Source organism: Camelus bactrianus, chromosome 3, assembly GCF_048773025.1.
Source record: "Camelus bactrianus isolate YW-2024 breed Bactrian camel chromosome 3, ASM4877302v1, whole genome shotgun sequence".
NCBI classification, from domain to species: domain Eukaryota; kingdom Metazoa; phylum Chordata; class Mammalia; order Artiodactyla; family Camelidae; genus Camelus; species Camelus bactrianus.
The window spans coordinates 38,052,288-38,076,047 of NC_133541.1; the positions used below are offsets into that span (position 1 = coordinate 38,052,288).

General features: G+C 41.5%; 1 long non-coding RNA gene across 1 annotated transcript; it reads right to left on the bottom strand.

Annotated features, from left to right (window-relative positions):
* Nucleotides 1-1,672: 1,672 nt before the first annotated feature.
* Nucleotides 1,673-15,987, bottom strand: LOC123620057 (uncharacterized). The gene is made up of 3 exons (XR_006728769.2): nucleotides 15,834-15,987; nucleotides 5,342-5,511; nucleotides 1,673-4,459 (listed from the first exon to the last, which is right to left on the bottom strand). It is a non-coding gene; the product is annotated as an uncharacterized LOC123620057 (long non-coding RNA).
* Between the last annotated feature and the right edge of the window lie 7,773 nt (nucleotides 15,988-23,760).

The window sequence follows — 23,760 nt, forward strand, 5'->3', positions numbered from 1 at the left end:
GATCACATGGAGGTGACACTGCAGACCTGAACTGGCAAAGAAGATTCAGTGATTGAACTTCCCAACATAGGTTTCACATAGGCTTCATGTGACCATGAACAAAAAAGAGGAACTTAGAGCCCCACCACATACACCTTGCCTCTCCCGCCTTCCCCTGCTTTCTCCAGCTGACTCAGGGCTGGGAGGATTTACTACAGACTTGCCAATGGGGATGAGGGACAACCTTGCAGGGAAGATAATTTGTTTGGCTGCCTCTTTATGTCCCTTCCTGGACTTCTTCCCCCAGAACTTGGTGCCTTTACAGATAGGCTCTTGGGGTGGAGAGCTCTGTGGCTGTCCACCTCAGCAAGACTTAGGGTGTTTGACCATTTCTGATCACATCTCTTTTCCTCGACCTTACTCTTCCTGCATCCTGTCCTCCCTTTAGGGCTAGTGTGAAATTGGATTTAAGGTGTGGTGAATGGCAGGGTCTTAACAGCTTTGCCCTCTCTCTGCTTTTAGGTTATACTTTATTCTCTCCTATCTCCTGAAGAAATGAGCAGGGCAAGAGTGTGAAGACACAAAGTACGGCTGTTGGTGGGGTTTTTTTTGGGGGGGAGTGTCGGGGAACATTTAGATGCATATTACTTAGGAGATCGACTTGAATGTATTTACATGTTTATATGAAAGGTCAAAATTCCAGAGTATTATATGGAAGCATAGAGTTAACATGCTTGTCCCTCCATTCACTCATCTAGCCATCCATCTATCTGGTAAATAATCATTGGTCCCTCCTACATACCTGCTACTGTGCTGCATGACAGACTCTAGTATATGCTGGGGAGGAGAGGGGAAGGGACAAAAGTGAGATAAATAACTGCCTTAAGGCAGTTATTGTCAGGGATTTATCATCTGAAAGAGAATTTGAAAATCTTGGCTGGCACCCACAACGAAGATCCCTGAGGAAAAAGATACAACTGCTCCACAGGCTATAAGGGAGACCAAAAAAGCACATAATGACGTCTTGGCAAATCGTACCTAGGCACATTTCCCACAAGGCTGTGGTTCCCCGGGTCCGCACCCCCGCTTGGTTGTAACAGTGGCTAGCAGGCCATGTTCTGTCATTAGTAACAGCTCTCTTTGTGGGAATAGTGGTGTAATTGTGGACAGAAGTTCATGCTGAGTTCTATTTATAGCCTCTGATGACTCATTAATATGTTACCTTAGCAAAGGCTAGCTCTAGAGCGAGCCTTCTATTACCTTGTAGTCAAAAACATTCTCACTGGAGTATTCTGATGAAATAAAAAGCAAATTGTCTATAAAACACTCCCAGCAATTTGCACATCAGCCTTTTAATTGGTGGTAATGTTAGCTGCTCTTACATTTAGTACTGAAAACTACAATTGTCAAAGGAACCAGCATCCCCTGGCGCTTACCAACATGTAGATTTTGTTTTAAGGAAAATAAAAATTATTCACTGATAGTTTTCTAAAGAGTTTAACCAGCAGTTGATCTGGAAAATATGTTAACTAACCTTCAAAAGTATTTCCGTTCCCGGAAGTCTTTGTGCCCTGTGTGACTATGTCCTTTGTGACATTTCCACACATGGGACCTTCACACTCATCGCTTTGATTCCAACAGAGGAGTTGTGTTCAGGAGCAACTCTGCGCTTTGTAGAGATGTTAAGGTAAGACTCTGAAGCTGCAGTGCTTTTATCAATTCAGTCTGAAAAACAATCTCTGTGGTTAAGCATGTTAAATCCCCCTGTGCTTTCGCAGCAGCCTGGCTAAAGGTTATTACTATAAACATTGGAGGGTGAGGGGGAGAGAAAACTTAGACCAGAGCACTGTCGCTGTTTGAGTTGAGGAGTTACTCATTTTCTATGCATTTTGGCTGAACCTCATAGTCAGATACTATTTTATGCTTTGTTAAAAATATAGCATATAGAATAGAATCTGAAAAAGAGCACGCACACACACACACACACACATCTGAATCACTTTGCTGTACACCTGAAACATTGTAAACCAACTATACTTCAATTTTTAAAAATTAAAATTAAAAAAAGGTAAAAAAATCTCGTAACAAAGACTATACAAGCCAAGTGCTAGCAAGAATTAAAGCAATTGGAACTTTCATATGTTGCTGATGGAAATGCAAAATGATGCATTCACTTTGGAAAACAATTTGGCAATTTCTTATAGAGTTAAATATACACTTAGCACATCTAACATGTAACGCCTAAATATTTACTCAGGAGAAATGAAAACATATATCCTTGGCAGAGAGCGGTGTGTGTGGTGGAAACAGAGCATTCAGACAGAGGAAACAGCACCTCCGAGAGCATGACAAAATGTAGTAACTGAGGACATGGAGCATGGAGGGCTGTGGGAGGTGACAAGATGAGGCTGGAGACAGCCAGCAATGGGCTTGGTGGCCCCTGGTAGACTTTGGTCTTTATCCTGAGATTGATGAGAGACTAATAAATATGTAGGGCAAGAGGGTGGTAAAATTAGATACACCTTTTTAAAAGATCGGTCTGGCTAGAGTGAAAACAGACCAGAGAGAGGCAAGGATGATTATGTGGAGGCTGTTGAATTGTCTGGGGTAGTTCACAAGGGGCCTTGGGATAGGGCTGTGGCCCTGGGTATGTTTCTTTTATCCGCAAAAACCTCTGAGATGGTTTGCACTGATGCCTTTTACATAATAATATTTCTGATAGAAACAAGAATGATGAATTGCTTGTTTTAAAATTTGTTTATTATAAAATACTCCATATATAAAAAAGAACTTACGTAACATTAAGTTAAATTATGGAAAATAGGAAGACTACGCAAAGCCGCCTCTGTATTTCAGAACTAGAACATTATCGTTATGAAAACCTTCTTTAAACCAGATACTGTGCTTAATTTTTAAGAGGGATTGAAAAGTCTCCTTGGAATGCGGTGATAACAGAACTTTCTAACAATTAGAGCTTTTAGGCAACAGAAGAGGCTGCCTCAGGAGGCCGTAGGAAGCCAAACTGCTGTCTGTGTAGGTGGAGGAAGGATTCCCAGGAGGGGAGGAAGGCTGGGTGGGTGTCTGCAAAGGAATTGGTCCTAAAATCCTCTGCCACAATGCAACAAAGAGAATAAATGTATGTTAAGAGCAAAGCTTTTCTTAAAATTGAATGTGGAATTATAGCTACTTTTTGGATTAGTCCTTTGATTTTTGGAATACATAAGATAGAACCATGTTTATACACATATTCATATATATATATATAAATATATGTGGCTGAACTATTTTAAGTTCTTGAGTCCCAGAAGTAGTGGGTTAGGAGCAGGATAAGGGAGTGGATGGAGTTTTTGAATAACAGAGAAAAAGTTGCAACTCCATTTTCTATCTGCACCAGGGGTGGCAGACTACAGTTCGTGGGCCAAATGCTGCTTATTCTTGTAATGACCCACAAGCTAAGAATGGTATTTACATTTGTCTGACTGACTGAATTTTAAAATTTGAGATAACTGTAGATTCATGTGCAGTTATAATATGTGCATGTATTACTATACAGAAAAAAATTAGAGAAATTGGATTCATCAAAATTAAAAACTTGTGCATCAAAGGACTCTATGAGGAGAGTGAAAAGGCAATCCACAGAATCGGTGAAAATATTTGCAAATCATAAATCTGATAAGTGATTAATATCCACAAGATATAAAGAATTCTTACAACTCAAAAGCAAAAAAACAAACAACCTATTAAAAAATGAGCAAAGGAGTTGAATAGACTGTTCTCCTTTCTCCTTTTTAAAGAAGATATAAAGATGATCAATAAACACTTGAAAAGATGCTCAATATGAGCAATCAATAGAGAAACGCAAACCAAAACCACGAGATACAACTTCATATCCATTAGAATGGCTATCTAAAAATCAGGAAAATCCAAAAATTAGAAAGTAACGAGTGTTGTCAAGGATGTGGAGAAATTGGAACCCTTGTTGCACTGTTGGTGGCAACGTAGAATAGTGTAGCTGTTATGGAAAACATTATGGTGGCTCTTCAAAAAATTAAAAATAGAATTACCATATGAGCCAGCAATTCTACTTGTAGGTATAAGAAAAGAATGGAAAGCAGGGACTTGAACATACATTTGTACACCCACATTCATAGCAGCATTATCCACAGAATCCAAAGGTAGGAACAAGTCAAATGTCCATCGATATATGACAAGACAAACAAAATGTGGTATATACATACAATGGAATATCATTTAGCCTTAAAAAAGAATGGAATTCTGACCCATGCTACCTGGGATGAACCCTGAAAACATTATGCCAAGTGAAATAACACAGACACAGAAGAACAAATATTGTATGATTCTATTTATACAACGTACCTAGAGTAGTCAAATTCATAGAGACTGAAAGGAGCTGCAGGAAAGGAGGAATGAGCAGGTATTTTTTAATGGCTACTGCATTTCCTTTTGGAATGAAGAAGTTCTGGAAAGGAATAGTGGTAATGGTTGAATAACACTGTAATGTATTTAATGCCGCTAAATTTTAAACTTAAAAATGATTAAAATGATCAATTTTATGTTATATATATATTACCATAATAAAAAAAGGAATACAGAGAGATCCTGTGTACTCTCCAGTTTTCCTCAGTGGTAACATCTTACAAAACCATGCAATACAATGTACAACCAGGACATTGGTATTGATATAATCCACTGATCTTGTCTTGATTTCCCTAGTTTTACATGTACTCATTTGTGTGGTTTTTAAATTTTTAAATGATTGAAAACAATGAAATATTGTGTGATATACATGAAAATTATAGGAAATTCAAATATTAGCATTTATAAATAAAATTGGACTGGAACATAGTCATGATCATTCATTTATGTCATATTTATGTCTACTTTTGTGCTATAGTGGCAGAGTTAAGAAGTTGTGACAGAGACATATGGCCTACAAAGCATAAAATATTTACTACTTGGCCTTTACCTGGCCCAGAAAAAGTTTCCTGACCCCTGTTCTACAATCAGCTGCTCCCTCAACCTCCTTTCCCCTCAAAAAAGGAAAAAAAAAGTAGTGAGTATAAAATAACTTAGGGCAAACTACTGGACACTATGTATAACTTTAGGTAAAAGGATCATAATGAAAATGGTAAATTGTCAGGGGTGGTATTCATATAACTTAATTTGATGCTACTGGCCTTGTTGGGAAACTTAATTGTTGCTAACATGCATACTCTTATTGTTGGTTTTTTTCTTGTTGTTGTTGTTCTTATACCTTTGGTCATTATATCAGTGGATATGCTTCTGATGCAAGTAACAGAAAAGAAAACTAAATTTAGTTTAAATAAGACAATGTCATTACCTCTCATTAAAATTTTAGAAGTAAGGAGGTTCCAGAGGTGATTAATTCAATGGCTCAAAGATGTGTCTCAAGGACCCAGGTTCTGTCCACTTTTCTGCTCTGTCATCCCCAGCTTGTTCTCAGGCTCATCCCGGCGTATCCTTAACGTGGCTGCTGGAATTCAGCATGTCCTAGGGTTGGAAGATGGGAAAAGGCATGGTCCTTCTTCATGCTCCAATTACACAGATAAAAGTTCTTCCAGAGTTCTCCTAGCAGACCTGTTTCCTGAGTTGCTTTATAAGCCTTGGTGAGGGAAACAGAATACCACGATCAGCCTAGACTAATCAGGATTCATCCCTGGAATGAGGAAGAGCCCGGTGTTTCTGAGACACATGTTCATCTAATACTTGAACAAAACTGAGATTTTGTTAGCAAGGAAAAATGTTGGGGAATGAATGTTGGGAGGCAACAAATTGTGTCAGATAGTGCCATTGTCACAGTTTGGATGTCTGCAACCTCAGTTGTGGAGTCTATGAACCAGGATGTGGGCGCTCACCGGATAACACATCTGCTGCCACCTTGATCTTGGACTTCCTGGCCTCCAGAACTGTGAGAAACAAATTTATGTTGTTTATAAGCCACCTAGTCTATGGGACTTTGTTATAGCAGCCCAGACTGACTAAGATACCATTCAACATCTCCTTCCCTTCTGAGTCTTCAAGTATTTTTGACTGTTAACTTTCCTTTCTTAGGTGACATAACTCAGTAGTCATCATCTCAATTTGTAGGTGGAAATAAAATACTTAGACCAGTCTGGTTCACACAAAATCTCAAATTTACTCACAGCTAACTCACCCCCTCTTTTTAGGAATAGGAGAAAAAGTCTGAGAAAGGTATTTCTGACCGAAACAGAGAAAATAAATAAATGGTATCAAGGAGAGGGCTTCTAGGAGACTGAAGTTAGATGGTGGGGGATGTGACAGGAAGACAGACTGAGGGTTGCTTACATCAGAGGGGCATTTGGGGCAAAAGTACATCAGAAATACAATTTGGGGCTGTTGGTGCCTGCCTTCTCTTTAGACTTTGTTTCTCACTCTGACCTGAATCTGAAATTCTAAGTGATTAGAAGTTGAAATGGGAGCTATTAAATTCAGACTAGTCCAGTGGGGAGGGTTTAGCTCAAGTGGTAGAGTGCATGCTTAGCATGCACAAGGTCCTGGGTTCAATTACCAGTACCTCCATAAAAACAAAACAAAACAAATAAACAAACAAAAAACCCAACTAACTACATAAATAAACCTAATAACTTTCCCCCTGCAAAAAAAAAAAAAAAAATTCAAACTAGTTCTGACCAGAGTTAACCCCTGTCCCTGTTAAGCTTTCCACACCTTCAGGACACTCTGCACATCAGGCCCTGCCTGCGTCTTTCAGGAGGTCTAGTGTCTCCACAAAGATAGCTCAAGTCTTGAGGAGGGTACAGGGAGGATGGGCCTCCGCCTCCCACGGTCAGATCTCTTTCCTGTCTGAATTATTTCTGATGCCATTCCTAGGCCCAGAGTGCCTTCATGCTCTTTTTCAGATTCTTGAGAACCTTCTCTGAAACTTCCATTTGCATCCATCTACCTTGAGTGCATTGATAGATATCCTGAGTACAATCTGAATCTTGGTAAGTACTCTCAGAGCACTCCTTATAAGAAATGAGGGTAGGGAGAGATAGAGGGTGGGATAAATTCTGAGTGTGGCAATGACAGGTTAGAAATAGATATGAGAAAGAATATATATATATGTATAGGGGTGTGTGTGTGTGGATAAAACTGAATCACTACGCTGTATACCAAAAATTAACACAACATTGTAAGTCAACAATACTTCAATTAAAAAAAGAACAACAACAACAAAAGCAGATGCCTCATAAGTGTTCCTTGAGGATTAAGTGACAGAATGCTGGGATGACGTGAGAGGCACACTAGACTCTAGGTGAGCAAGTACAAGTGTGGAGAGAGTAAGTGGGAAGCAACAAGAGGGATGCTTCAGAGCTTAATATTTTACCTTCAAAACCTTTTTGTTTCCTGGTGTGGTGAGTGAAGAAATTTTGCTACAAATCCATGTGGCTATGATAAAACTATAAACAGAGTGCTTTGGAAATAATGTTTCATTAATTCATATCCTTACTCTCTTGAGAAAGGATCTATAAAATGAACAGAAGAGCATGAAAATTGTGGGTTCTGTCCAGCGGAAGTCCCAACAAGATGGAATGAATTACTCGAGACTCTGGAAAGTCAAGAGAGCGAGAGGGAGTCGGGGACCAACTCCTCAAGCCTCTCAAATGTTCCCACATTCATTGTGTACAATCAAAGGAAAATCACCAACAGTTGTGTCATGGGATGTAGGAGCTTAAGGAAAGACAGCATCAAGTAGAGATTATAGAATCCACAATAAGTACAAAGGCTTAATTAATCTTCAGGACAGACATGGGGAGAGGGGAACAAGGTACACTCTTCAGACAGAAGATGTTGATTACAAAACAGACTACCAGACCAGCCAGTTCCTTGTCTTGGGGTTACTGACTATCTAAAAAGCAGAAAGCATGCCCAGCGTTTACAGCTGAGGGCATAGGTTGTTGCTTTGCAACAAGAAGAGTAAATCCTAAACTATGGACCTATGCTTATGATAAACAAGCCGTGTCCTGCGTTTATAGCAAGGGACACACAATGGCTTTGCCATTGGAAGCATCCTAGGCTAAAACCTCAACTATGCAAGCAAGGCATTGTCTCTGCTTTTTACAGCAAGGAGACAGGAGTGCAGATGCACAGGCGCCTGCTAGCAAAGCACATTTGTTGTTCTTAAAGGTCACAAGCGGCTGGGGTCTGTTACAATTTATTGACCCAATCATGGGCTCCCACAGAAACTAATTAGAAATAAAAGAAGAAAGACAACATAAAATGGAGCCAGGGATGTGATTACAAAAGCACAGCATAATGATGAAGTGTGGCCCGAGTGCAAATTTAACTTCAGGCTTACCAGCAACCAACTCAAAGCAGGAAGTGCAAAGTGGTTACACAGTTCACACAGTTGATAGGATGAAAAAAGGCCAATGGCCTAAAATAAGTATATCACTCTTAGTACTAAGACCAGGCAAATTCTTTGGCGAGTCTCCCAGAATAGGACAGTGTGAAACGCCGAACAACATGATCAACTATATCCTTATAGAAGATCCAATGATAAGTTCTTTCAGTCCAGCAAACTCTACTTCAGGGAAAGGATGGACAGTGGTGCTGGTGGGTTCTTTGAAATACCAGTACATGTTCATAACTTTGAAAAGCCACAAACATATTGCCAGTTTAGAAGATTTCAATATCTCAGTGAGGAAAAAGCATTAACAGTTCATGTTCTGGAAGAAGGAGAAAGTCCTGCCTTTAGAGTCTTAATATCATGTTCCCTTCCTCAATCCATGGCGCAAGAGCACACACACCCACACACTCGCACAGTCACACACTTCTCTAAATTCTCATTCCGTGTCTTGGCTGAATGAGGGAAAGGTTACACTATGATATATATGTATATAATCAAATATACTATGGTTGTTTTTAAAATTTAAAAGGAGCTGCCAATTAAGATTACTAGGAACTGACACTGGGCAATAAATTATAATTAAACATTATTCATTCTTATACATAGTGGAGCCAGATTTTGTGGGTCTTGAAGCTTACACAACTTTGGGTACTCTCCTTAAGGAAAAGAATGTAAAATTATGAATATAAAAAGTGGGTATGAAAAATAAATACACAGAAAAAGAAAATAAATCACAACAAATTACTGAAGTTGTGGAGATTTGAGTTCTTTCCTTCTAAGATTAGGCAATTTACCAGAAATGCTTACATAGAAATGGTTCCTGAGGTGGAGGGTATAGTTCAGTGGTAGAGTGCAAGCTTAGCATGCATGAGGTCCTAGTTCAATCCCCAGTACCTTCTCGAAATAAATAAATAAATGAAAATTTAAAAGTAAACGTAATTACCTCCCCCTCCCCAAAGAAATGCTTCTTGATTATAATCTGCTCTCCTTTTTCCACCAGCAGCTATCCCCTAGTGCTCACAGGGGCCCCTGCAAGTGAGGGGCCCTGCAGCTTAACCTTCATTAATTTATGGCTATATAGAAAATCTGGTCCTCGGTTCCAATCATTAAGTCCATCATCTTTCCCTAGAAGATTAAGCTTCTCCCTTCCTCTGATAATGCAAACTTTGAACTGCTATTGACAAGACTCCAAAGAACTCAATGTCTTTATTTCTTTGAAAAATTACTTCATATCCATCTGGAAAAAGTGATAACTCCAGTCTTGTTCTTTTTAAAAAGTGATCCTTTGCCCTCTCTCACAGGTCAGGCTCTAAAAATGCGTATCTTTGGCTGTCAAACAAGAGAATTTCCAGAGACATGTTCTGGAGCCAAAGAAGAGGAATGTGGGGGAATGTGAGATCTGCTCTGCTCTGCGAGGCAAACAGCAGGATGTCGGGAAAGTCTGATATCTCTGAATGTATTTTCTGTACATTTGTCCTCTCTTCAAATCAATGTTACTTTTATTTCTTGGATGAAGATCTATAATCAAGTTGCCACTGATGAGCTGTGAGAATTTTGACTTCAGCTTTGTAACAAATGAATCTGAAAGTAGAAAAGCCAGATGGAAAAACAATCTCCAATCTGAAAAGTAAAAAGTAAAATTTACTTTCAGAAAAATATTGCCTATTACTAGGAGAAAAATTAAAATTATGTAAAAATGAAACCTCAGGCACTCAAGTTTTGCTGAGAGTGTTTCCTCTTGCTTTTTGTAACTTTACTCTGGGATTGAGCAGTGTCGGCATATTTGCCACACAATAGATTTCCTGTAGTAAGAGGAAAGAGTCATAGGTTGAGTTTATCTGAAGGAAGGCAAGGCCCTCTGATGATTAATACAAAATGTAAAGTGGTCAGATTTTTCTGGAAAGTCAGCAATCCATTTAACACAGGAAGATTCCCCCTACCTGTCAGGGCGCCTGGCAGTAACTGAGCTTCTCGTGCCCTGATTCCTTCCAGGTCCCTGGAAGGTGGGCTGTGTTGGGAGGCTAGGTGAGTATGAGCACTCAGGGGAGGCAGGGCTCCAAGCCAAGGCTGAAAAGCAAAGCCTGGGGCTCTCAGGGCTGACGTGGGTTTCTGCAGAAATTGGGGAAGCCTTTTAGAATTGATATCTTTGCCTAGGAGGCCATAGAACTGCCAATGAGAACGTATCAAGCTGATCTACCACAGTTTCACAGGAAACTGTGAGCAGGAAAGGATGGGAAATGCACAAGAAAGGAAAAAAAGAAGAGAAAGAAAGCAGAGATAAATTCAAGCTCCAAGTATGGAGCAGAAACACAGACAGATTATTTTGAAGCATAAAACTACTATGAGCTCTCAGAAACTCAGAATTATGTCAGAGAGATCTGATCTGGATAAAAACTTTAAGAATACATTCATTTTAAAAGTAAATATAAACTTATTTTAAGGCCTATTCCTTAACAGTTAAGAAGTTGAGAAAACAAGTCAAAATCCTCCTGGGATTGCTTAAATGCCTAAAGGGGACAAAACTGTGATGGGGTCAATTAATTCTTCTTATCTCAATATATGCTGCCAAAATTACTTTAAGTGCTTGAAAACTGTTTCCTTCAGAAGGCTAAACATGATTTTAGCATTTTTTTCTGCAAATCTTTTTTTAGAAATATATTTTAAAACAATAGCATCTTTTTATTTTTTTTTATGGTTTATTCTTTTTTTGCCTTTAAAATTTTTATTTTACTTGAAGTATAATCAGTTTACAATGTTGTGTCAATTTCCAGTGTATTGCAATATGTTTCAGTCATACATATACATACATATATTCCTTTTCATATTATTTTTCATTACAGGATACAAGCTATTGCTACTGAGTATAGTTCCCTGTGCTATACTGTATAAAATTGTTTTGTTCTTATTTTTCAAAATATTGAAGATTTTTGACTACATCTTGGCAGATGAGAATTCTACCACTGAACAACCGATGCACCTTTTTGACTACATCTTGAAATTACCCCATACTCTTTCTTTTTAGCAAGATGCAAAAGAGTGTGGTCTTGTTCCTTGGGGAGTACATATAGCAATAAGAACAATTATTGTGGAATAATAACAATGGTTCTCCCTCTCTCTCTTTTTTTTGTTTTTTGTATTTAAGATGTAGCAGGCATGTACTGATCTCTTTTTTTGCATATGCTTTTTGAGATTACATTCTTTAAAACTGGTAGTCTCCACCCACTACAAAATTAAAAAAAAAATTGAAAGACATAGAGTAAGATGTATACGAAGTAAGTCTTCCTTCCCTAATCTTTCCCCTAGAGTCAAGCAAGCTCACCAGTCTCTTCTGTTTGCCTTCCAAGATATGCTGAGCATCTAAATATATATTACTTCATTTAATCCTCACTACAACCCTATGTGGTGACTACTATTTTCATCTTTATTAATAGATGAGGAAACTGAAGCACAGAACGTACTTGCCCCGAATCACAAGAAAACAGGAGAACCAGGATCAGAACTCATATCAGTTTCATCACCGCTGTCCTTTCTTCCCATTCTCTTCCGTCCAGATGGCCTCAGAGCCTGGACTCTACTCTCTCTTTCCCCCACCTGCTTGTCTAAATCCTACCCACCCTTTACGGTCCTGCTCAGAATAAGAATAATAGCATTTATTGAACGCTTTCTGTATGCCAGGCACTTACACACAAGATCTTACTTAATCCTCATGGAGCCCCACGAGGCATATGCTATTATTATCCACATTCGACAGAAGTGAAACTGAGACTTAGAAAGTCACACAGCTAGTAAGTGGCAGAGGCCAGACTCAGCCACGATGGTCTGATTAAGGCCCTTGCCTCCCAGCCCAGACCCACCCACTCCCACAAGGCCCTCCCTGACTCCCTCGCTGGCAGTGATTCCACTCCTCTCAGGAAAGCCCTAACACTTCTCATCACACACTGAGATGGCTGCTTGCAAATTGTCCTGTATTATTCTCTGACAATGCAGCCTTCTAGATTCTTCTCTTTCAATTTTTCTATCTGCTCCTGGAGAGCAAAGGCTATTTTTAATGCTCGGTCATAATACTGAGCAAGTGCCTGGTGAGCAGTAAGTATGCAACACACAATTGGTTTATCTATCATAAGAAAAAAATTTAGCTCCACTCGAGCAATTGTAAAAATCCTAATGAGATCTTACAAAATAGAACAGGAAATAAACTGATGAGAAGCGAACTCTTTCAACTTCTGTCTGGACTTATGTCATCAGCTTATTTAACTTCTGAAAAATCAAATATATGTGCACTAGGAAAAGTGAGAGGAAAAAGTCAATGTAGAGTGTGCAGTGATTCTGCCTGTGGGCGTGCACCAGGAGGCTGTGGCCTGCTTTCTCTGGTGGGTCTCCATTCCAATGGCTTCTCAGAGGGTGAGGTACCTTCCCTCTGAATGTGGTTCTGCTCCTTCAACTGTGCTGGGCTGGGTTTTGTTGTTGTTGTTGTTTGTTTTTAAATGCAACCCGGACTCTAAATACAAGTCAACTATTTTATCAGGTGTTCAGCTGAGTACACTGAACTAGGTTCAAGTGCTAAAGGATAATCCAACTATATATTCTGCTTTTAGGGAAATTAGACAGATTTTAATTTGAGCAGACACAGTTTCTACTTTTGGAGCTTAACCGCAGTTTCAGATGCTACTACACTGGACCTTGTATCTAAGGATAAAGATGGTCCCTAGCCAGGAAAACTTCAGATCCCATTAGTTCACATGCTAATATTGGGCAAATAAATTTGAAAACTGCTTTCCACAGTGAAAAAAGATCAGTGTGTGAAATGAGGCTGTTTTGGTTTTGTATTGGTTGCCTTTTCTTTTTCCAGTGACGTTGTCTCAACTTGTAAATTAACCCTAATCACAGGCAAGGTCTTTGTTTAAGAAACTGACAGCAACACACTTGCTGATGGGTCAATATGGCATAAACTTTGAAGTAAACAGGACCTCTGCGGGGTGGAAGACTGGATTAGAATTTCTCCAAGTTTCCTCCAAAACCTCTCACTCTGTGATAATATTCCAACAGCTCTAAGTCAATTATAAAAAGATCTTCTGAATAATTTATGGTCCCTGCTTTCCTTTAACCAAGCACATAGCTGCTCTCCAGACACTGGCTTTTCTGTTCCTTTTGGAAGCAATAGGATGCTGGATCATCAGCCACACTTTGGGCCACTTCACTGGTCTTTGGGGACGACTGCCCAGACCTGCAGGGACATACTGAACCTGCTGATGTTGGAGTCGCTCCAGTTATTTACTATTCTTTTCTGCCTCTTGTTAGTCAGTGTACCACAAGGAGTGGATTAGTTAAATTTACGGAGGATTAAGTGTTATTTGAGAATATTTGTACCCTGGATCCCCAGGCAGGGGTTCAGATTTACTTTGGAGCCCTCTTCTGAAAGCAGAACAGACTCTGGAGCTTGAGGCTGGGGCCTCAGGTTAGGGCAGTGGGAACAGGGATGGGTGATGAAAACTTGCTGGGGAGGCTACTGACCCTTGCCTTGACCTTTGGAGCTGCCTGATAGTTTTTGTGTCTCCTTAAAGCTGTCTTGCCTTGTTGTGACTCATTCTTGGCTTTTCTGAAAAATGACTTTCTTGGTCCCCTACGGAGGGACCCTCAGTTTAACTTTCTCTCCCCTTCTCAAGGAGGGTATTGCCACAAATGGGCTTAAAAAGCCATGTCCTCTGACAATCCCCTTTCCCATAGCCTCCCTTTCTACCCAGTGTCTCATTTCCTGCCCCTAAGTCTGAGAGTGCTTTCTGGCTGGAGGAGGATGGCCAGTCCTGTAATGTCTCTGCTGGCTAAGCTTTCCCATTTATCGAGCCTCAGCCTAAGAGTCATTTCTTCAGGAGGCCCCGCCCCCTCAAATACCAGTTCCCAGTTCCCACCCTACCTGAGACCCATGGCCCCTGAAACACTCCTCCCTTGTTCCTCCCTTGCTCCCATTGCACCTGATACACTGCTCTGTGACGTGGTCTGTCTACTTGTCTGCCTTTCACCTGATGTTACCTCAACAACTGGGTTTTAGTAAGTCTTTACCCATAGTCCCTGCAAACAGTGTTGTGGGTAACAACTGACCTATATGGGGAGTTTTTCTCTTCTTACCTTCCTGAGACAGGAGGGAAGGGGGCAGGGCACAATCACTGAAGGAATGACACAGCAATCAAGGACAGGACAAACTGGTTAGAACCAACATGGTGAAAGATTCGATTTCCAGTAGACCTTGAGCCTCATGGCACACCCACAGGCGCCATGGCAGTTCATAGGATGACCATAAAAGGTCAAAAAGTAGGTGGGGCCCAATTCCTGGAAATCCCTGCGCCTTACCCCAAATAGTCCAACTAGTCCAACTAATCCTTAGCATAGGAAATTACGAAGCCCATAAAAACTAACAGCCCCACACCTTGTGGTCACTCTCTTGCCTTCTGAGATGGCCCCCACTCTGTCTACAGAGTGTGTTTCTACTTTTACTTTAAACTAAACACCCCCCACACCTCTTGGCCTCTCTCCCTCTCACCTTTTACGATGGTACGCATTCTGCTTACAGAGTAGGTATCTCCTAAGCCACTCTCCCTTCTGAGTGAGACGGACTGCACTCTATGGAGTGTGTATCTCTCTAAATAAACTTGCCTTCACTTACTATGCCTTGCTCTTGAATTCTTTTCTGGGCGAGGCAAGAACCTAGTCTCTGGCAACATTCCTAGGCTTTTTTTTTTTTTTTTTTTTAATGTTTTTACACTTTTAAAATCATACATTTTCATATAAACAGAAAAATGGAACAGGATACAGTGAGTACTCATTTACCTAGATTCACCTAGATTTACTAATTGCTTACATCTTGACGTATTTACTTCACCTGCTCTGTTTGCTCAACTATTTCAAAGTAAATTTCAGATATAACATTTTACCCCTAAATACTCACGTATACATCTCTAAAAATAAGGACGTTTTCCGACAGAACCATAATACCATATACAATAATACCATTATCACACATATTCATATAATCACACCTAATAAAGTGAACAATAGTTCCCAAATATCACCATTGTCCTCAAAAGGTTTTTAACAGATGGTTTATTCAAACTAGAATCCTCTCAGGGACTATACTTCAGCTGGTCCCTGACCAACCAATTGGAGACATTCAGTTATGTCTCTAAATTTCTTTTAACTGTTAACAGTTCCTACCCCTCTTTCCCATGTTATTGACTGGTTGAAGAAATCCAGCCAATTCTATTGGAAGACCCACTTTCGTGGTGCTGTTTATTAACTTTACCAGATTTCTGAGGTGAGCTGACCTAACGGAGAATAACAGCCACCACTGCAGGCATCTCCCCACAGCAGGGACCTTCCTTCCAGTTCTACCCTCTTTGTTCTCATCACTTAAGCACAAATCCTCGGGGCACTAAGGCTCAAGACTTACCCTGGGCTCTCACATCTTCTGCGTGGATGTCCCTTTCCTGGCCTTGCTGTCAGCCGGTGTGAGACTTCCAATAAAGCAGGGACCTGCACAGCTCTCCCTACAGCCACCAGCAACCACCACAGGAAGCCTGGTGCCCAAGAAACATGCAGGGGAGAAAGTCTTTGAACTTAGGGCTCTGAGTCCTCATTATTGGTAGCAACAACCAGCAGCCGCCATTTTGAATGAAGTTAAACACTCTCCTCCAACTTCCATGAAGTCAATAAATCTCTTCAGGTCATCCTAGAAAAACAACCTGTTTTCTAAGTGATGTAAGGTCCAGCAGTGCCACCCCCACCCTCTGGCCCCAGATGGACTGGCTCCAGGCAGAAAATCATTCACACTGACTGCTCCTGCCGGCAAAAAAAGAAAGCCGGTTCCATTGACTTGACTGAGAAATGTGAGGGGTTTAGTCTCAGCCATAATGTCAGTAGGGAATATCTTGGCCAAGATGCTCCAGCAAATCATCCAGGAAGAGCGGGATCTCCGTTTCAGAGGGAGGGGAGAGAGTGGGCGGCTGAGACAGGGGGAGAATGGAGTTGGGGGAGGTTCGGAACAGCTGTGTGTTTAGAGTGGCGGCCCAAGGCCACAGGCAGTCATCGAGCACAAAAATTCAGGCGCAGAGAGGATTCCTGATAGAGAGAAGTTGGGGAGCGGAGTCATGGCAGCAGGGGGTGTGGGCTGAAAACCCCCAAGGGACAGTCTGTGCCAGGCTGATGTGAATACTAGCTGTTAACTTTGGTTCATGGGATTTCTAGCTGTGTTTATTTTTTTAACAAGGAAAAAAACTCTGCAACAACTATATTTCTAGTGGTGGAGTAGGTCGCATTTTATTCTTCCTGAACGTGGTGAAATGCTGGATAGGTAACGAAAGGAAGAAAAGAGAAGACTTTATACCTTTACACAAAATTCTCAACTTGGATGTCAGTTAAACCTTTTCATTTTCTGGCTCTTCCTCTTCATAATTCTGTTTCCTGTTTTCCCTTTTTGCCATGATGCTCCCCTCCCTGCTTATCCTCCCCCAACAGCACACCCACACACACACTCCACTCTCTTTCCCTACTTTCATTTCAGTGGCTGGCAAAATCAGAACGTTATTTAGTTTTGAAATAGTCACTGCGGAAGTTTATGAAATCTTTTTCTCTGGAAGTTTTACTAAAGCAGGTCTGAGCCCCTCTTTTTTCCAACAGTGCAAGGAGAGAGTGTGTGTGGGGGGAAAGTGCTGATGAGAGATGAGATGACCTCTCAAGGACACCCCTTTTTGTGGTAAACAGAAACTTGCTCCCCAGAGTTGGGGCAGAGGGCAGGAGGGGTAGCCTCCCCCTCTCTGTTCCCTCCCTAAGATACAATAGGAGGCCTGGCCATTTTGGCAAATAACTTGTTCCCCACTTTGTTCTACGGTTGATTTGGAGAGCAGATTTCTAAGAACAGCAAGGAAAGCCAGGGCACTGCTTTTACATGAGTGCCCTCTTAATGCACCATCAGGGGTGGCTCTGGACCAGCTGTGCATGCAGAGGAGCCTCCAGCCTTCTGGTGTCAGCTGTGTGGGGTGGAAATTCCCTTTCCTGTGTGAAGCCACAGTGGGAAGTGGGGCCTGGGAGTCTGAAACAGCTTCATCTTTCTGGGAGTATATTTGGAAGCCAACTAAGTAACAGGAAGTCATCACTTGGGCTTTAAAGCAGATTAGTGCTTTATATGAAGCCAATGAATACAGAAAATGGTCTAAAGAGTTGTAAAACAGAGAGGGAGACGGAGGGGAAGGGAGGGATGGAGGGGACAGCAAGAGAGAGCGGTTAGCATCTGGATAACATGCACTGTGGGTTTCAGGAAGGTGACCTGTTTGTCTAAGTGAATTACACCGGCCATTGCTGGACTTCTGTACTTCTCACTTTAGGTACTTTTTTTCCTTCTTCTTATCCTGTGCTTCTCTGAGGTGAGCCCCACTTCTTCAATAATCCTTTCCTAGCGCCACAGGATCCTCTCGGACTTCAGAAAACCCTCCCTTCTCTGTCCTTCCCGAGTGTTCCAAGGATTGAAGACTCGCTGGGCACACAGCAATCACACCTATGATCCGAGCTGGCACCCAGGATTCATCAATAGCTGTGCTGGTCCTCACACTGCTCATTGGAGCTTGGCTAAGGCATCTCCTGGGCCTACAGACGGTGGCTGGGCATTAAGACCTACCTGTTAAAGGGAGGAAAGAGAATGACTTAATGACACATTTTGTTTTGTCTTTTATAAGTGAAACCACTATCAGAAAAATTTCACCATAAAGTTGGCATCTCTGTGTGTGTGTGTGTGTGTGTGTGTGTGTGTGTGTTTGTGTGTGTGTGTGTGTTTGTGTGTGTGTGTGTGTATTTCATCAGTCTTCTGTTGGGGAATTTTTCTTCTATTTTATAAGAGAAAATAAAAGCCACCGGAGAGAAACTCCCTCAAATTCTTGCCACACACTTACCTGTAGGGAAGCCTACCTTTCCCTCCTTTCCCATCATAGTGGTGATGTGGGAAGCCCCATGAAAAAGACCAGCAGGACCCCCCACGCAGGGCCACTACTCCCCTGCCAGCACCATCTGGTTCCCTGGCCCAGAGGCATTATCTCAGTTTTTGCCTTTGAAACGGCTTACTTCTAAGAAAGTGGAACTTACCCCTAAAATTCTATTGGTTCCCTGAACTAACTCCTGATTGGCCCACTTGTAGCACTTCATTTGCATGGAGCTCACTCTTGGTTGGTCCATTTCCCTCACTCCTGATTGGTCTATTTCTACAAAGCTTGTTCCTAATTAGTCACCTTTATTATAACTTATTTGCATATGATGTTACAAAATGTTGCAAAGTCTAGACTGGTAGCCTATAAAAGCCTGTGTAAACCTACAAACGGGGTCCAGAGCTTGGAGTGTTAACTCTTCTGGGCCCGCTGGTGTAACAAAACCTGAGTTCTCCAACTCTCTGAATGCTGCTTGGTCTCTCGCCCAGATCCAGGTTGCTGTCATAACTGAGCTATAACACTGAGCTATAACACTTTGCTGCAACATTTCAAGCGATTGCTCATTGCCAAGGTCAGTTCTAAGGCTCTATATTCCCCTTGCTGTCTGATAACTTTGCTCCATTGTAAGTCCCTTCTCTTTCCTGCTGCCTCACTTGCTACCTTTCATCAGTCTTTAAACAAGCTCAAGTTTCAACCATCCTAAAAGTAATACCCTCCCTTGCTTCTACATTCCTTTCCAATGTATTAACTATATTTTCATACTTCTGTATTATTGATCCTCTGACATTTGAAGCTTTACTGACCAGGAAGGGTCTTCCCTCACTGCCCTCCTCCTTCCAGGGTTAGCTAATTCCTACAGAGGTAACACAACTCACCCGAGAATGTATTTTTCCTAGGCAAATCAACCAAATTCCAATTTCAGAGCCCACAACCCAGCTACCTCCTTTATGGGCTCTCACAGGGTTCTTACACTTGGCCCACTATCCTCCTGCCCTAATCACCCCAAGGCCAGATACCAGAGGGCTAGAGATAGCCCCTGGTTGCAGAGCCTGCTGAAATCATTCCAACTAGCCAATCCTAAGCCTGCCTACCCTGCCTTGCCTTGCCTTCCTGTGAAAACCACAATCAAATCTCCTGCACGTTTCCCCCTCTCCTTCCTCCTGATGCTTTCCTCTGTGACCCTGAGTGGCCTGGTGTGCCCCTTCTCCATGAAAATTATGAGTAACAAACTGTGTTTTCAATGGCAGTCATCTACAGATCTGTTGGCCGCACATTACTGGAATAATAATGAAACCTACACTTTAAAACATCCACCTACTTCCTTATCTGGTGTCTTTTGACTTTAGGCAAACATATTGAAACAAGTGTCTACACTCACCATCACCACTTCCTTACCCTCCATGCTGAAACTCTCCTTGAAATCTGGCTTCTGTTCCAACGTTCCTCTGCTACTGCTCCTGCCAAGACCCTAATAACCTTGTTGCTAAATTTTAAGGCTGCTTTCTTGGCATTATCTGATTTGAGCTTTAAGCAGCATCTGACAGTAGTGACCACTGTCTTCTTGAAACTGTCTTCCCTTGGCTTTAGTGATACCTATCTTTCCCACCACAACTTAAGACTCCTTTGTGGGTTCCATTTCTGTTGATCTGTTCATTGTAGAATCCATAGAAAATTCAACAGTGTGCTTGTCATCTCCACATGGATATCCTACCAATATTTTAGAGTGGGAACTTCCTAATCTGAACTCACCATCTCCACCCCTGAGCCCTTCCCCACCCCCCTCCCTTTTTCAGTGAATGGCACCATCACCCCTTGAATTGTTGTAGTCAGAACCATATGTCATCCTTGGCTCCTCCTTCTTCCGCATTCCCCACATCCAGTTAATCACCAAGACCCATCAAATTTATATCCTGAATATTTCAAATCCATTTATTTCTATCTCCATTGCCACGGTGTTACTTTGAGTTTCTGTATCTCTTACCTGGATAATGCAGCAGCCTCCTAACTAGTCTCCCTGACTCCCTTTTTACTTCCTTCCTTCCATTCTTCGCATTGTAGCCAGAGCTCTTTCTACACCTTCACATCAGAGCATGCAACCCCTTTCCCCCACTTTATATCCCTTTGATGGTGCCTCATTATCCTTAGGACAAAGTCCAGATTTCCCCATGTGACCTTCAAAAACCTCCATCTTGTGTTCTTTGCTTGCCTCTCTGGTCTCTTGTCTCATCTTCTCTCCCCCGACCTCATCACACTGAACTGTGTGCAGTATCCTGGATGCCCCTTCTCAACCCCTAGCCTTTGTGCCATTCCTGGGACTTCCTTCCCTTCTCCACTTCCTGGCTAACTTCAGCTCATTTCTTAGATCCCAGGTTGGAGATATAAATCCCTCCTTAAAGCCTTTTCTGATTTTCAGGTGCTCACAGAGCCAACAGAGTACCTCCACCAAACATCTTACCACATTCTATTGTCAATGCCTGTCTCTGTTTGTTTCCCATATAGTTATAAGAGGGCAGCACCACGTCTGGTTGACTATACCATTTTCAACACCTTGCACAACATTGGCACAAACAGTTGGTGAATAAATGACTGTGATTCTAACCAATGTTTGTGGGTGAGGGTTATTTCAATGATAGGGTCTGTCCTGGGAACACTAAAATGATTGTCCTCATGGTCCTTTCATCATCAAGAATAATATTCATTGAGTACTTACTGTGTCATGTAATTTTCCAGAGGTAGGGAAAGAAACCAAACCACTTCCTTATTCTTCCATTGAAATGACATTTAAATAAACTCACTTTCATTTTTCTTTTCTTTTCTTTCAACGATGATTAAAACTGAGATCATTCTTCTAGGGTTTGGTATATAAAAGCTCCAAGGACTAATCACTAACTTTAAGCAACTCTGACCTCAGAATGATAGATTTCCTGGTTATCTATGATATATTTTGACCATATGCATATAGCCATTCATTAGATGCCTCAGAATATCAATGTCAAATCATCACTGTTTAAAAATGTGCTTGTTTAAAGATTGTTTTTAAACTTGTTGAGCTGGAACACATTTCTCATCTCTGATAATTAAACGAATAATAAGCTAATAAGCCATCTTTTAGTTTGCTTGTAGGAATGCAATTGCTAATACGCACTGGGGAGAAAGGTCATTGTGGGACACGATGAAGTCATTATTTATGAGTTAGTGGAATTTTTAATGGTTTCCTGGAGCAAACAGATAGTTTACATGTCTGAGATTTTGAGCTTATCTAGCGAGGCTGAGAAAAAAATAGTGTATCTTACATATCTGAACTTGTAGTTGCCATCTCAGGAGTCTTTACCAGCATTTGTCATGGAACAGTTTGCAAAGCTCTTATAGGAACAGCCAGGCATTCCTGGATTACGTTATTCCAATTTCATCTTCATAGAGAAGAAATTGCACCACTTAATGCTTCCTTAAACCACCATTCAGACTGGGGAGAAAAGGTGTTGTCTTGGTCCATTTGGGCTGCTATGAAAAGTACCATAGATTGGGTGGGTGGCTTATAACAACAGAAATTTATTTCTCTAGTTCTTAGGCTGTGAAGTTCAAAATCAAGGTGCCAATAGTTCTGGTGTCTGGCCAGGGCTTACTTTTTCTGGATCATAGACAGCTATCTTCTCCCTGTGTCCTCACATGGTGGCTGGAGAAACAGAGGTCTCTGGAGTCTCTTTTACAAGGGCACCAATCCCATTATGAAGGCTTTACCCTCACAACCTTATCAAGGGTGATGATATTAGTAGGTGGGGCCTTTAGGAGGTGATAAGGTCAGGAGAGTGAGGCCCATGAAGCCCTTGTGAATGAGGTTAGTGCTCTGGTAAAACAAAGAGCTCCCTAGCCCCTCCCACTATGTGGGGACACAGTGAGAGGTCAGTAGTCTGCAACCCAGAATAGGGCCCTTATCCAACCATGCTGGCACCCTGACTTCAGGTTTCAAGCCTCAAGAACTTTGAGAAATAAATTTCTGTTGTTTACAAGCCACCTAATCTGTGGTATTTTGTTACAGCAGCTTGACTGGACTAAGACAAATGGACCTTGCCCAAGAGAACTTCCTAGAGTAGAGAAGGGACCCTTACAGAAAGGTGGGCAGCCAGAATCCTGGGGCAGGTGGGGAGACATAAGCAAGGGCAATTGAATGAGATAAACTCTAAGAAGTCCAACTAGGGAAAGAGGCAGCTATGCCACAGCTAGCACCCAGGAGGCAGGGGCCAGAGTGAATCTATCAGCCTTGCAAGACCGCATCCATTCTCTCCCTGGGTCTGACCTGTGAGGTCTAAAACATCTAAGAAGCTGGAGAAGAGGTGGATGAAGGAGGAGAGAAGAAAAGAAGCCAATGACACCCAGTTCTCTGCTGCAGGCTTTCAAGCCCGAAGCCAACTTGATCTAGACGTTTAGGTAAGAATTAGGTTGGAGTTTTGATATTAAACTGTTCTAATTTTTAAAGTGACAAACTGTTCTTGGGCCTGGAAAAGCTATGGGCCTGCTTGAGATTTTATCTGGGACCTGAAAAAATGGTCTTTGTTTACTATGGCATGGTGGGCAAGATTAAAATTGCTTTTATGTTCATACTCTGCTGAGACTTCTTCAAAAATTAGTTTACATATACATTTTGGAATGTTTGTGATAAAAAATTTCATCTTGCTACTTTATGGCCTCTTTTCATGTGTATGTGCATATATACATACACACGTATCGTATATATAGTCATAGACTTACTGTTGGAAGGCTATTTAGAGATGTTCTAGTCTAAAACCACTCGGTTCATAAATGAGGAAAATTAAGTTTCATTAGGATCTCTTTCAGTTCCAAAGTGCTTGATGATTTTATGGTATTGACAGCTACTCATAGAAGATATTGAAATAAATTAGCACTTTTCTCTTAGGGATAAGCAATAGACTATTGTAAAGCAGAGTGAAATAACCTCTGGTGTTTGGAAGGCACTCAGGATACCAGTTGGTTCATTGCTTCTGCAAAGAACAAAAGGCTGATTGCTTTTTTAAAAAAAATTCCACTGGGGATCTGCCAGCCTAAATAGTTGCAGTACTTGACCAAGAGCCAAGCCTGGGAGGCCAAAGACAGAGAGTCCTAAGATTGCCCTTGTTTTAGACAAGATCATTTCTATTCACCTTCAGAGAGTGCTTGGTTCCATCCTCTCCAGGGGTTTAGGCTTGTAGGTTCCAGGATGTCAGTCTTCCTACTGCAGCTCGCAAACATTCCATGGTTGATAGAGCCACAGGATGCCAATAACACTCCCATTCTCTTCTTAAGCTTCCAGTGGTCTAGACACAGCAGCAGTGACTGAGTGGTTAAAATCTCAGAGCAGAGAGGCCGTTGTCTGGAGCTGTGCATGTGTCAGGGCCTTGCATATTCAGATAA